The sequence below is a fragment of the Mycteria americana genome, chromosome Z, assembly GCF_035582795.1.
Source record: "Mycteria americana isolate JAX WOST 10 ecotype Jacksonville Zoo and Gardens chromosome Z, USCA_MyAme_1.0, whole genome shotgun sequence".
NCBI lineage: Eukaryota > Metazoa > Chordata > Aves > Ciconiiformes > Ciconiidae > Mycteria > Mycteria americana.
The window spans coordinates 23626107-23641245 of NC_134396.1; the positions used below are offsets into that span (position 1 = coordinate 23626107).

General features: G+C 42.9%; 1 long non-coding RNA gene across 1 annotated transcript; it reads left to right on the forward strand.

Annotated features, from left to right (window-relative positions):
* Positions 1–7677, forward strand: LOC142402668 (uncharacterized). The gene is made up of 4 exons (XR_012773428.1): positions 1–220; positions 3336–3429; positions 5783–5888; positions 7481–7677. It is a non-coding gene; the product is annotated as an uncharacterized LOC142402668 (long non-coding RNA).
* The last annotated feature ends 7462 nt before the right edge of the window (positions 7678–15139 follow it).

A 15139-nucleotide genomic window follows, 5' to 3' on the forward strand; every position in this document is an offset into this window, starting at 1 on the left:
TGGAAATTTGCTTCCTTGTTCCCCAGATGATCAAGGAACCATCTGAACAGGCTACTTCTGAACACGATTCATCATCTCTTGGAACAGATGGACCTGTGAGTTACTTGCGTTATCCTCCCAGCCAGAGGGATTCAGCTTTTCACTGTGCAGCTTCATCTGCTACCTCCCAACACCTCAAGTCACCAAGTCCTGTTGGGACTCCCTCTGCTTTTCAAAACAGGTTGCTAATTCTTAATCAAAGCAGTTACCTGGGTGACTTTGTTCTCTGAGAACACAAGCTGAGTGACCTGAAAGATCCACTTTCTGACTTCTTGGGCAAATTGAACTTAGGATTCTCAGATGAACTCAGCAGAAAAATTGTGACAGCTCTTCAGGAAATGCTCTCTTTGTACGGATATATAGAGAAGCCATGGTTCACCTAGCACGTCTCCTTCGGTGGCTAGGACTAGGCACTTCAGAAGGGGGCGTGAAAACCCGCGTAGAATACAACTGCGTGAAGAAATACCCCGAAGAAAGTTTTTGTCACCCCTGTCAATTGACAGTAGGCTTTATGCCCTGAAGTGTGAGGTTTATGTTCCACGCAAATTCTTTATTTCTCTCTATGATACGCTTTCATGATCAGGAAATAATTTTCTGCAGTTCCCTGGAGAGTTCCGCAGTTGAATGGTGGCTCAGGTGGACAAATACAAGGGGTGTATTCCCTTCCATTGGTTTCACATTTATTGCTTCTGAATTTCACAGTGTGTGCTCATGATCCTTATCTGGAGAGGGAGCTGAGATTCAGTTGCCCTCCTCTCTAGCATACAGCCGCCTGTGTCCTTCTGTTTGAACTGCATGACCCTCCCCTCCAGTTTGTGTAGGAGGAACCCCGCGCGCTCCGTTCGTGGATGCTCGTTTAGGTCAGGAATCTTTTGTGGGGTGAGCATTAGTGGGTTTAGAGCATGAGAGCATTTTGTGGGTTAAGATCAGTTTCTGAGGAGCATGAGCAGCCATTCTCGGTGCTTGGAGGGGCATTCTCCAAGTCCCTTTGGGTTGGAGAAGGTGCAGCATCTATCCTGTGCCCTCCTTCAGGCCCAGCTCTCAAGCCAGACAGAGTCACTCTGAGCAGTGAAATACTAGGCACAACTGGCTGTCGGCTTTGGGCAAGAAAAGTAGGTAGACCCCCACTTCTCCACGGAGTGGCTTCCTTCTCACATAAGTAGGGCAACTCTGTTTTGCTGTTTCCTTGCAGGACCTTTGGAGATCAATGTGCAGTGGCATGCTGTGGAATGCAAGTTTGCACCAATTTCTCTGAGCAAAGGTTCAGGTTGGGTATCCATCGCCTACTACTGTTACCGAGTGAGAGCGCGCTTTTTGCTGCGGCAGGTCTTGCTCAACAGACAGACAGACAGACAGACAGATATAGTAATGTTGCTGACTTTCTGCAACCGTGTCCTGTCCCTTCCAGTTCAGCACCTGCCATCTACCCTCATCATGACTGAGGTGAAGGGGGTCTGACCTAAAATTACTCGCTCCCCAGGAGAAGGAAACAGCAACTGCGCAGGCAGTTCAACTTCTAGGCAGGCCACATAAACAAGCCCCAAATGCAGCCTGACCCTGGAGGATAGAGTTTGAAAAAGTGCCGGGGGAGCTACACCCATATAAATCCCTTGCCTTGCTGCTGCTTTGCACAGGGGAGAGCTTTACTGTGCCTTCAGTATTCCGAAGCAGGATCTGATCGTGCTGGGCTCTGAGTAACAAAGTTTTGCCCCACATACATGCCGTCTTTAAGGGACCGTTTTGTTTCCCTTTATGCATGCTGGGGATGCGTATTTCCTTCCGCACCCGTCCTGCATCTGCGTACAAACACGCACATAGGCATACCAGGACAGAGTATTTTTTCTATCAGGCAAAGCTATTTTTTTATCACTACTCCCTGAGACCTCAGTCCAGCACCGAAACACAGGTAATCATCCCAATCTCACTACGGTGAAGTAACGAGACGACTCACAGGCCTCATCACAAGAAGTGCTTTGCTGGAGCAGTCCCTTGGTCAGCAATGATTTCTTGCTGACCATTCTGGACCTGGCTGGGACCCGATTTCCACGTCCTGCGTAGAGTCTGTTGGACGTAAGGGCTGGTATTTGGGAAGGTGATGGCTAGACTAGGTTGGGCTGGGCTGCCTTTGGCAACTTCGGGAAATTTCTCTCTGGCGTGGAGAAGGCCCAAGAATACAATGTTACCGTTCAGCCTTGTGAGTAGCCTTTTCAGGCCAGTTTTACAGACATTGAGAACAGGTTGCCATTAATCTGTAACTAGCAAGAGCAAATACAGAGGAGTCATAAGAACTGTGGTGGTTTGTTTAAGGGAAGGGGCCTTCTTTTGTAAATGTGATGTCTTTTATTCAAAAACATGAGCAGTGCTGCCACGTGTGAGTATGTTACCTGGGTGGATTTTACCTGGGAACCTGCTTTCTCGTATCTTTGAGCAAATGAAGTACTGAGCCTTTTCACAACGGGGTTTCCAATCGCGGAGTCACAGAATGGTTGAGGTTGGAAGGGACCTCTGGAGGTCACCTGCTCCAACCCCCCCTTTTTTTCCTCAGGTCTTGATGTTTACTTTTTACTTGAGCTTTCTGATGCTTTGATTAAACCACACGGTATTTCTGTGAGGTGGTTAAGAGAGGCATTACGCCCACCTTAAAAATAAATTGCTGAACCAGAGGGAAATGCTTTATCTTTACCCCAGCTGGATATTAAGGCAGTGGCAGAACAGGCAGGAAACCCGTTGAGGGATTCAGGTGCAAAGCACAGGAGCTTGATACCATTTGGGATGCCCTGTGTGGGCTGCTGCTGCTGCCTCAGAAGAACATGAGTCTCCTGGCAGTCTTCCCTCATATCTCCCTGCTTTGCATGGGGGTTTGGGTGCTCTTTCATGTCTAAAACGCCAGAAGAGCTGCCTGTATTTACGCCCCAGAATCTTAACCTCCCAGCAGGAAGGCACTGCAATTCAGTCTTACCCCGAGTCTCCATTTCTTTCCTGTTTTTACGTTGGTACTGGCTGGTACTGGCAGTGAAAGCCTTACAGGCATATATGCCCAGACTGCATGGAGATTATAGCAATAACATTAACTTTGCTCTGAGATGCCTAGCAGACTTGTCTAGCAGATGCCTAGCAGATTTGTGTGCGTCCCCATTCAGAGATTTGATACGAGGGGATGAAGGGATCATCATGATTTTATATGGTGGTTTGAAAGGATGTGACGAACGAGGCATGAGAAATAACGTACGCAAAGGGATCAAATGATGTCACTCCAGAGGGGAACTGAGATGTGACTGTTGGCTCTCTTTCGGTAGGTTCAGTTCCAGTTTGGATCTCAGCTGGGAGAAAATCAACGAGAGGGTGCGGAATCTCCTCACCTCAGCACAGGCCGAGCAGCGGCTTGCTTCTGTGAGTATTAACATTACAAGTCAAGGACCACCAGTGCTGACCTGACAGTGTCTCCTGGTTACCTACCCCTTCGGCATGTCAGAATTCTTACCCATGTAGCTACCAACCTGCCCTTGGTCCATACATATGCCTGCTTAGTTGTTGGCAGCCAGCTGTCTGCCGGACAAGGCTGGCCAAGTCCCGGCATGCTCTGTTGCTACGGAGTGCCACAGAACAGAGGCTAGAAGGGATGTCTTGGGTTTCTGTTTGTGAATGAGCACAGCAGTGGTGTCCGTAGCATCGGAAGACACCATATAAATTTAAATAGCACTTGGACCTCAGAAACAACGGACCACACAGCTGCGTCCGTATGAGCCCACTGTCATTGACAAGAGAACTGGTGAATCACTGTATTTGTTCTCTTTTTCCGGCTGCAGTAATAAGAGTTGGTCCAACAGGACATTGCCTTTCCCTACAGTGTCTCTTTTCCCCCTGTCTTCCAAAAAGGCTACTGCAACCCTGCTATTCCGCAGTGGCATACGGAAGGCTATTTCAGTTTGTCCCCGATTTGTGTTTCAGTGACAAATCCAAGCCTGGGGTATTTATTTCGCAGCCAAGGGAAGGGCTATAAACACAAATCACTGATGCTCCCTTCCACCCTCCCTCCCTCCCTCTTCTATGTAGCCTATGAGTGGGACTTGCCCACCTCAGGTGGCAGAAGTGACAGAATGCATGCTCTTACTCTCTTAACTTTTGGGGTTGTAAAACAGCCTAAACAACGAGACTGTAATGATTAATAACCTTGTAGGGGTTAGATGGTAAGAGATCTTGCATGAGTCAGGCTTTCAGGATAAGGCCCTTTGTTTCACTGAGGTAAATGCCCATTGTTCAGCTAATTGGTAGCATCTGCTTATGGTTTGGGGTTACACAAACATGGCAGGTCTCGCTTAGCCTTGCACTAGCCTGAAGGAACCACCCTAGAGGAAAGAAGGCGAACGTATGAACGAGGATGAATGCATCAGTGCTGCTAGCCCAGTGCAAGACGCAGAAATCAAATTAACATTTCCTTTCGCTTTCTAGTTCTACAGACCCCGTTATTTAACACACCTAGCAGTTGCTGCAAAGAGGCATGTGGCTCACAGGTCCCTACTTAGGTACAAGTTAAAAGTGCTTACAGGGATAGGGTCAGATGCTTCAACTGGGGAAATTTACATCACCAAACCCCAAGCCCTCGGATGATGTTTCCCACTAAATTTATCTGTATTTATCTGGTATTCCCACTAAATTTGCCTGTAGCATGATTGCCCACACTGTTTGTTTTAGCACCTGAAATGGCATTTGCGAATCTGTTTATTCTTACAGTACAGCAGTGGGAAAATCCAATACCCAGTCATAAACTTGTTTAGCAAGAATGTGAGAATGAGAGGAGGTGCAAAACTGCACAACCGATACTTCAGGCGCAGGATCATGAAAGCATGTTCTGTAATACACAGTGCTTACTGTCACAGTGCTTGGCTTCCACTCTCAACTGGAAGTCCTAGTTTTTCCCCGAGCAACGTTGTATGCCAATCCCCTTAAGAATGAAAGAGTGTTTTCACTCTCAACTATGAGATAGAGCAGGGGGAGCAATAAAACCTATGAACCTACTATTAGAAAGTGCTACACGTAAAAGACAGCCAGCGGAAGCAACGGTTTATCTCTTTGTGAGCGTGATAGCACCCGCTGTCGTCCTGTCTTCCTCCTGTGTCTGACCTCAAACACTGAAGAACAAAATTCCTGATGAAATCAGTCAGTGTGGTTTTTTCTCACCAGCACTGGCGTTTTCCAACGAGGAAGTCAGTTTTCCGCAGTCGTCCTCAGTAGACTGATACTCTTGTAGTTATGTCTGCCTTGGCGGAGTTTACGCAGGAATGACTGTGAGATCGAGAATTGGCCCTGCAGCGTATGAGAAATGTATAGGAACGGCTTCCTAGGTTGTCTGCTGTCCTCTGACTCTCAGCAGCTCTTTGGAAAGTTGATTGCTACTTACCTAAGTACATGAAACACTTCTCTGATGATGAAAAGTTTGTAATCCCAAAGAATCCCGTTACGTTCAGTGTAGCTGTTCTATCAGTCAGAGACTGTTTTTGTCACAACCTTTAGATGGTGACAGAGGTCCAGCAAATTGCCTTTGGCATTTCTTTTGGCCCTGTCTTGCCAAAAGAAGGTTTAATAATGAGGCATCCAACTCTTGAGAAGGCTACGAGGGACAGTGTCTGTTGCCCTGAACTGGTTCAACTCTTTTGGAAACAAGTGAAACGTTTACTTTGGACTAGATACTTTTATCAGTTCTCTTGAAGATAAGCAATTAAGTAACTTGAGGTGTTTTTGCTAGGGAGCTCCTAAGAATGAAACTGATGATGTCCTTGAAAGAAGGTCTGTCTCTCTGAGGCGTTCCCTGTACGACGAATCAAAGGAGTAAAGTAGCTGTTTTCAGAAAGGTGAGCAGCCTAAGCCTTAGCCTTTTGATATCCTGAATTTATTCCAGATCCAGAAAGCTTATAAGTGAGCTACAGTATCAGCAACAGAAACTAGTGAAAATCGTCTAAGCAATCCTGTTTCCTCATGCTGGAACTGCAGGTGATTGTGACAGCCTCTCTTTTACGTTTTTAGCTATCCAGTCACTTAAACTCAGACTCTAAGCTCAGGGTTCTAAAAAGGACGCATGAGATTCACCAGTTTCTCTCTATATCAGTTTTGTGTTTTCTGTACCAGTTTTGTGTTTGTGCATGAAAACAGTTCTAAAAGTCTGCCAATAGCTGCTTTTCCATAGAATTCACAGGGTGGGTGCCTCCCTCAGTTGTGCATCTTTGCCAGCACGAAGGATAGATTCTGCATTGGGAATTTTGTGTAGCATTTCTGATTAGCTTTTCAAAGAGGGCAGGTGTTAAGCTATTAAACTTCAGTGCGTCGTAATGGAATTGGAGCATCTAGCTCTCTTGGACTTTCTGAGAAGTTCGGCTCTTTGTCAGCTCTGTCATACCAACGGAGCGAGTAAAACTAGCAAAATGCAGTAAAAGCCACAGCTGTCCATTTTGGTGGCAATACAACCAAAAACCCTGTGATTAAGACTTGCTGAAGAGTACGATGCCATATTTGCAGTGTCGCTTTTCTCTCCAGGGTCACATTTACGCACCTTTTTTCTTTGCTTGAGTCCCAGTTCTGAGGCATTATAGTTGCATGCAGCCATGAAACCAAGCGGCAGATGCTCTCATCCTTCAACTCAGTCAAACTCCCATAAAGCAGTCTATGTAAAGTAAGCGCAGTTAACAATTGCAGACTCCGTGTGCGTATTCTAATTTTGCATTAGCGCACTTCATTAAGATTTTAAAGGCCAAACACCGTGACTAAACACATCTTTCCCAAATGCCAGCAGATTCATACTAAGGGTTTTGCATCAGTTTTTTCCTAACCATGCTTGCTTTTAATCTTCTCGTTGATACTCAACTTTTGCAAGTAAAAAAATGACCAAATTCTGCCCCTGTGCAGCGGTCTTACCTTTAGGTGATTTGCCTGCATAGAACTGAAAGCAGTCTTGGGCATTTCCTTACACAATCACTTAAACAGTGTCCTGAATAGTGTGACGATATGTGTGGCATGCCTGTCACGTGGCCAATTCCTCACATGGCTTCTCTTGGAAACAAGGAGTCTGGACTGTCTGCTCAGCCTCAGGACCCTTTCTGCATGGCCAGGCTGAGGTGGCTGACACAGAGTAATACGGAGCATGAAGAACCAGTGGCCACATCCTGGAGCCTTTGCTTGTGCAAGACTTACGTCAAATTCAGTGGGACTTTCATTTTACTAGGGACACAGGATCAGTTCCTTTATCTGCGTGACGCTGACTCTAGTAACTCTAAAAAAGCACATCAAAACGGTCTATGCTTGAGTCTGAAACCTTTTATGAAACGTCTGTTTCTCAAATCTTATTCTTAAGCCCAGTTTTCTCAGAGATCATTGTTTAGAAGTGTTTTGGATAAAGCGCTCTTGCAGATACTCTGGTTCTTGGGAAGTAAAGTTATTCTTGTTTCTGCAGGTGGAACAGCGCAGTGAGTGCTGGATTCTGACCTGAAGAACATGCTGAGACTGATGCCTCTGTTCCAGCTGAGTGCTGGTTTCTCTCTTTCTGGACATACGGAATTTTACTCCTTCCAAGTTTAAGTAACACTCTTGACTGAAATAAACCGAAGGCTACAGTACAGTAGCTGAACACGGTGGAGTGCTGAAGTGGAAATAAAGAGCTCTGCCATTACTTTTCATGTCTATAAATCACTTTGCCTAAGGTGTTGAGCATGGACAGTCATTTTAAATAGCAATTTTAAAAGACAATTACTTTGATAATCTTCCAGCTGCTCAGATGTAACTTTTACAAAAGAAAATATTAGGATCTTGCAAGGTGATTGCAAAAATTCTGAAAGGCCAGAGCCAGGGTTAATCTGATTGTGTCATTTAAATTAGTTCTGCCCCCTCCCTGTAAGAAGTCCTACACCAGCAATTAATTATCCAAGCCTTAGCAACTGCCAGCAAGCTGTGCTTCCCTTTATTTTCTGATAGCCATGTTAGATTTGAAAGAACAGGTACATAACAACAAGAAAGAGAAGCCCTTCATACATAAGGCTCACATACTGTTAATGATCCATTCACAGGGGACCAACTTACAGAGTTTCACACTCAAATGACAAATAGAGGATTGTTAACACTACACAAGCTGAAAGTAAATTCAACCAGTGTCATAGCACAAAGGCAATAAATGCCCCCCGCCCCGAGTTATTATATTACACTGAAGAGTCAGCCAAGTCCTACATTAGGTATCAAAAGATTACACAATGGGTAAGCAGATATTACCTATTTTATATTAGCCAGTGTTTAACTTTCTCCTACATTGCTGGAGAAAGCATTAAATGTTTTTTATTTGAAAGTGCATCTTTTGTGTCAGATGAAACTTACTTGCGCTCTCTGAGAATGCAAGACCCTTGTGTACTGGTTTTGGTTGGGACAGAGTTAATTTTCTTTATAGTAGCTAGTATAGGGCTATGTTTTGGATTGGTGCTGAACACTGTGTTGATAATACAGAGATGTTTTAGTTGTTGCTAAGTAGTGCTTATACTAAATCAAGGACTTTTCAGCTTCCCATGCTCTGCCAGGTGCACAAGGAGTTGGGAGGGGGCACAGCTGGGACAGCTGACCCCAACTGACCAAAGGGCTATTCCATACTATATGGCATCATGCTCAGTGTATAAAGCTGGGGGAAGAAGGAGGAAACATTCGGAGTGATGGTGTTTGTCTTCCCAAGTAACCATTACACATGATGGAGCCCTGCTTTCCTGGAGATGGCTGAACACCCGCTAATGGGAAGCAGTGAATGAATTCCTTCTTTTGCTTTGCTTGCATGCGTGGCTTTTGCTTTACCTATTAAACTGTCTTTATCTCAACCCATGAGTTTTCTCACTTTTACTCTTCTGATTCTCTCTCCCATCCCACCAGGGAGAGTGAGCCAGCAGCTGTGTGGGGCTTAGTTGCCAGCTGGAGTAAAACTACGACACTGTGCCTGCAGGGGAGGGAATGCTTCAGATTTTTTCAGGCAAGATTCTCTCAAACTAATATAGCAAAAAGGAACTTACAGATTCAGTCTTCTTTTGACAAGGATAATCAAGGGTCTGGAAGTTCAAAAAAACTACTTAAGATAGGTGCAAAGGTCAAAGAATGTAATGTTTCCAAAATGAAATGATAAATAGACATACTCCATCTCAAGAGTAAAACAAATGCAAATCAGTCAGCCAAATGTAGTCTGATATTAGTGAAAAGGTTTTGTCCTGGTTTCGGCTGGGATAGAGTTGATTTCCTTCCTAGTGGCTGGTGTAGTGCTGTGTTTTGGGTTTTAGTAATATTGATAACACACTGATGTTTTGGCTGTTGCTAAGTGGTATTTACACTTGTCAAGGACTTTTTTTCCCAGCTCCCCATGCTCTGCCAGGTGCCCAAGAAGCTGGGAGGGGACACAGCCAGGATTGTTGATCCAAACTGACCAAAGGGCTATTCCATACCACATGACATCATGCTCAGTATATAAAGCTGGGGAAGAAGAAGGAAGGGGGGGACATTTGGAGTGATGGTGTTTGTCTTCCCAAGTAACCATTACACGTGATGGAGCCCTGCTTTCCTGGAGATGGCTGAACACCTGCCTGACCATGGGAAGGAGTGAATGAATTCCTTGCTTCGCTTTGCTCGTGCGCGCGGCTTTTGCATTCCCTATTAAACTGTCCTTATCTCAACCCACGAGTGTTCTCACTTTTACTCTTCCAATTCTCTTCCCCATCCCACCACGGGGGGAGTGAGCGAGCGGCGGCTGCATGGTGCTTAGTTGCCATCTGGGGCTAAACCACGACAGTTTCTAGCTATTAAAGTGAAATTCTGAGATTAAAGTACATAGATCTTCTACCTCTGCAATTCAAAGATAGGTATTTATTATTCTATGTATAGGAGTTTCATTCATTGTTATTTGCATAGCAGGTGCTGGACTCACTACACCAGGAAATCTCTGCATAGAGCAGACAGTGCTCTAGAATGATCAAAGGAGTGCTTAAGCCTGCTTCAGCCAGCACTGATTGATACCTGAACCACCACATGCAGGTTCATAAGTAGAGATACATCAACTTTCAGAAGTGCCCATCTTTACCCCTTACTCACTCCTCCACACCTTTTGAGAGCAAACTAGTATTCTCAGCCAGAGAAGGACTTTTGATCATGCAGGAAAAGAGCAGAGTTCAGATTTCTTTTTCAGTGCATGTCCTTGGCAAGAGCTATATTATGACTGGGTTTTAACTTTTAATCCAAATGACAGTCTTTTGTTCATTTTTACACTAACATGTAAAGTATACATTTTGCAATGCAAAGACATAATTAATTAAAGAGCAGTGGAGTTTCAAGTTAGTTTTTTTGGCTCCCAAACACAGAAAATTATGAAGTGGAAGTGTGTGGCCTTTAAAGTTTGTTTCTGCGAAGAGAAATGAAAATGCCCGCCAGAGAGGAGGGGAAAAAAAAAAAAAAAGTGGTGTGGCTTCTCTTTATAGTGATACTTATGTAAGGTCTCAGCGTCACAAGACATATGGAAGCAATATGCTAACTCTCCCAAATAGCACTAATAACAAATTAGGAACCTGTATCCCTCTGAAAAAGTGAGAACACAGAAAATCTGATTGATCATTTTGAGTTTCCCCATCATTGAAATCTACCTGAGAATTGAATGAGTGACTGCACATTACTTTCTGGCATGTGCTGAACCAACATGTCAAACAATTTGGGACAAGGAGAAGCTCCAGTGTCCAAAGCAGGGATCAACCACAGCTGTCAGTCTCTTTAAAACATCCTGCAGTAGCACAGTACTGAATTATACTTTTCATTTAAATGCTGTTTTGAAGGCAAGCTGTCATCCTTTTCAGACAGTCATGAAAAGAGTATCTCCGCTGCACTGCATTAGGCAGCCTTTTAAATATGGCAGACATCAGTTTAAATATTATCCCTGTTGCTGTCATTGGTCCAAGTTAGAGTAATGTAGTTGTGTTAAAAACGAGAAAAAATATTAAAAATGCACGTGCCAGTATAGATACATATCTTGAAGTCTGTAGCAACCCATGCTAAACCATGTCAACAAGGAAAGTTTTAATTAAAGTCACAAAGCACACATTTACTTATGATACCACATGTACTCTGAGGAATTTCTGTACGATAGTCTAAAGAAATATTACACTATTCCCCTAATACAGTTAGAAATAAGTACTATACAAATAGGTAAGTGGTAAGTTTTAATTTCTGTTTTTCTGCTAAATTGTCACTGAAACTTCTCAGTCCACCAGTGTTCTTCAAGCTCTGTCACACAAATAGAGGACTGATCTCCATGGCAGAGAACTTTTCTTACTTATCTACGTGTACAACACTTAGCAAAGGGATCCATTCCTTTACTGATTTTCCCCTGCACTGCTTTAATATGAACAGTAAAAGCAGCATATGCCTACTCCATGTTCTAACGAAGATACTTCCTTTATTTAGGCTACATATACTTTCCTCTCATGGAAACAGAATGCAAGTCTTTTTCTCACTGTATTATATGTAATTATGGAAGTGCAAGTAGAAAACAAACAATTTACACTAACAAGTTCACATACGGATTCTCTTCTTCAGTGATCACTGCAGTGCACAAACAGATGAAAAACACAGTACCTCCACTCAGTAGCCTGTACAGTAGCATTTTAAACAGACCTCAAGTATATGTTGGCACAAAGGTTTTCCTATGTACTTTTATAAGCTACCAGCTTTAAAGCTAAATTATGAATGGAGCCTTTTAGAAATAGATGGAATAAGATACAGCCTAAAGTCTTAATATCTGTGGCATACTTTTTTTAGAGAACTGAAGTTGACATACCTGAGCAGTCTTCATGTTTATAGTACTACAGAAGTAGCCATTATGGCCAAGCTACAGATGAAGAAAATAAAGCCCCAAGAAGACAGGAAGCTGCAAGGGACTTAACTCAGAATAGCACCTGCATGATGCACAATCACGTCTTGGAAAAAAGAACTAGTTCCTTGCTATCTCCCACTTGCTCTATAGCAGAATTAATCCAGGAAACTTACATATCCACCAGACAGTATCTGCCTAGAGCTGAAGTATTCAAATGCATGAGAAGGTTGAAGAGCTTACTTTTCAGATGTCATTTTTGCACCTTGCAAGCAGATCTTCATGGTCCTAATTTTCTCACTGTCTCCCTCTCCAAAAATATAAAAAAGAAAGATAAAGCTATTTGACAAGCTAATAGAAGAAGGAAGGCAGGAGTTCATTGTTATTTACCTATGGTGCAACAGAATAGGCTGAAATCATGCAAAGCCAGGCTTCTTCATCTATAGAAGAAAAACCTTTTGTCTGCTATGATTTTTTACTACTGAGCTGTTCAGTTCATTGGTACCTCATTTAAAATACATAATTTTGCTTATCATAAAGCAAACACCTGGCTTGTTTCTATTCTTTCTCCACCATTCCATAGCAACTTCTAAGGGGTTATCTTTCACGCAGTACATGTGCCAATACAAGTTGCGAGATTTGTTCAATGTACCCTAAAGTTTAGCAGTAACAGTTGGCAGTGCACTCATTTGCTAAAAAGATTTCATCAAAGAAAACTTAATTCTTGGAAACAGAACACAATGTTCTTCTTTCTCGCTCCTTTCCCTTATTGTATGCATATCACTAAGGATATCCAGAACATATGTTATTGAGATAGTAATAAAATAGATATTGCTAACTTAATACCTTACAAAACTATCTCAGAACAAGATGACCATTCTAATGAAAAACATTTCATTTTTGTATCCTGTTATATTTCATATATCAGAAGATCTGGGCCATGAAGAATCTTATTGACCAATTCAAAATCCCCTAGGTGATCTGCTTGCTTAAATGTATACCTTAAAGTGGTTTTGTATAAATGCCATTAAGAAGATTCCAAATTCAATAGGTTGCTCATTTAATCTACCAGGAGATGATCATATTCCTCTGCTCACCATCCCTCTCAATGTTATCTGTGACCAACAAGTCAAGCTTCAGGAGCACACAGGTTATTTACCTGGGATAGTTGCCTGGAGAGGCTTGTGTATCATCCAGTATAGATGGTGCTCCATTACATGTCTGAAGACAGACTGCTTGCAGAGAGGTAAGAGACCCTCCCCTTGACTGCTGTGAATGTCCAGGAAAAGTCCTTACTTGCTGGCTTGATTTTAGTCAACTGAATGGCTGCACTGCAGCAATCTCAGGTCCACAGGAAGTTCCCTTCTGTCACTATAGAGACCTGTCTGTTCATCTGCTTTCTGCTTCTTTGTGCTGTAGGCTCCCAGCTCCTTGCTGTGATGCTGTCCTTTCTTTTTTAAAGGAGTGTAGCCAAGAATAATGTCTGCATGAAGCCACTTGGAGGATTCCCTCTAAAAAGCTTCGTCTTGAACTAGTACAGCACCATGCAGAAAGACAGATTTGAGCGAAGGTCTGAAACCACTGTAGCCGTGCCAGTGTGCTACTATGCTCATCAGCTGTACTGCATCGGTGCCTGTGTCAGTCTACACAGGAGCACCCTGGCTGCTTCTCAGCTGTCCTCCTGAATCTCTATATCAGCATGGGACCACCTTTTGCAGGCCATGTTGTTATTATCCAAATCAGCTGGTACTACTCACTGGAGAAGGCTGGCCTTTGATAGACCAAGACCTTGCCAGAGCCAGTACTGACTTCCATAGTTTCGGCACTGATTTCACCTCCAAAGTCTGTGTGCTTATTTCCACTATCTGTATATGGCATATGATTGTGGTTTGTGTTTTGGGGGTTTTTTTGCAAGCTTCTGTTACTCTGAAAAATGGTTCTTACATAAAAGCATAACTGTGCCTGCCCAGAAAAATTAACATTTAGTTAAGTTGAAAAACTACAAGATTTCATTAAATTATTTAAAATAAAATCCTGTATATTTCTCAATTATTTGAAGTATTTTATGAAAAGTGATGTTTCAAATACATCTATTAAAGATCCATTTCAACAAGGTTTCTTCAAGATGGAGGAAGAATATACGACACAGTTATTAAGCAGGCAAAGAGTCTTTACTCTTTTTTATGAACATGCAACCCCTTCAGATCACCAGTTACAGTGCTGTAAAATTTTAGTGGTAATTTCAAGTGCCTAGCTAGAGAAAATACAAATGAGAGTAAGGACTCAAAGACTTCCATTTGCATTAGTAATAAGCTAGTAAGTTCAAACCTTAGTGAAAATTCTAGGTGAGACCACAGTGTAATCATTTAGTTAGCCAATTGTCCAGCATCAGATAGCAAAAAAAGAAATCTTTAAGAAAGAAAATTTGAATTAAAATTTAACTTTTGATATTTAAAGATTTTATCTTTGAGTAAGAGATATGACACAGTATGATACAAAAAGAAAGCCATCCTCAGGTTTTCAGACTCAAGCATAGACCGTTTTGATGTGCTTTTTTAGAGTTACTAGAGTCAGCGTCACGCAGATAAAGGAACTGATCCTGTGTCCCTAGTAAAATGAAAATCCCACTGAATTTGACGTAAGTCTTGCACAAGCAAAGGCTCCAGGATGTGGCCACTGGTTCTTCATGCTCCGTATTACTCTGTGTCAGCCACCTCAGCCTGGCCATGCAGAAAGGGTCCTGAGGCTGAGCGGACAGTCCAGACTCCTTGTTTCCAAGAGAAGCCATGTGAGGAATTGGCCACGTGACAGGCATGCCACACATATCGTCACACTATTCAGGACATTGTTTAAGTGATTGTGTAAGGAAATGCCCAAGACTGCTTTCAGTTCTACGCAGGCAAATCACCTAAAGGTAAGACCGCTGCACAGGGGCAGAATTTGGTCATTTTTTTACTTGCAAAAGTTGAGTATCAACGAGAAGATTAAAAGCAAGCATGGTTAGGAAAAAACTGATGCAAAACCCTTAGTATGAATCTGCTGGCATTTGGGAAAGATGTGTTTAGTCACGGTGTTTGGCCTTTAAAATCTTAATGAAGTGCGCTAATGCAAAATTAGAATACGCACACGGAGTCTGCAATTGTTAACTGCGCTTACTTTACATAGACTGCTTTATGGGAGTTTGACTGAGTTGAAGGATGAGAGCATCTGCCGCTTGGTTTCATGGCTGCATGCAACTATAAT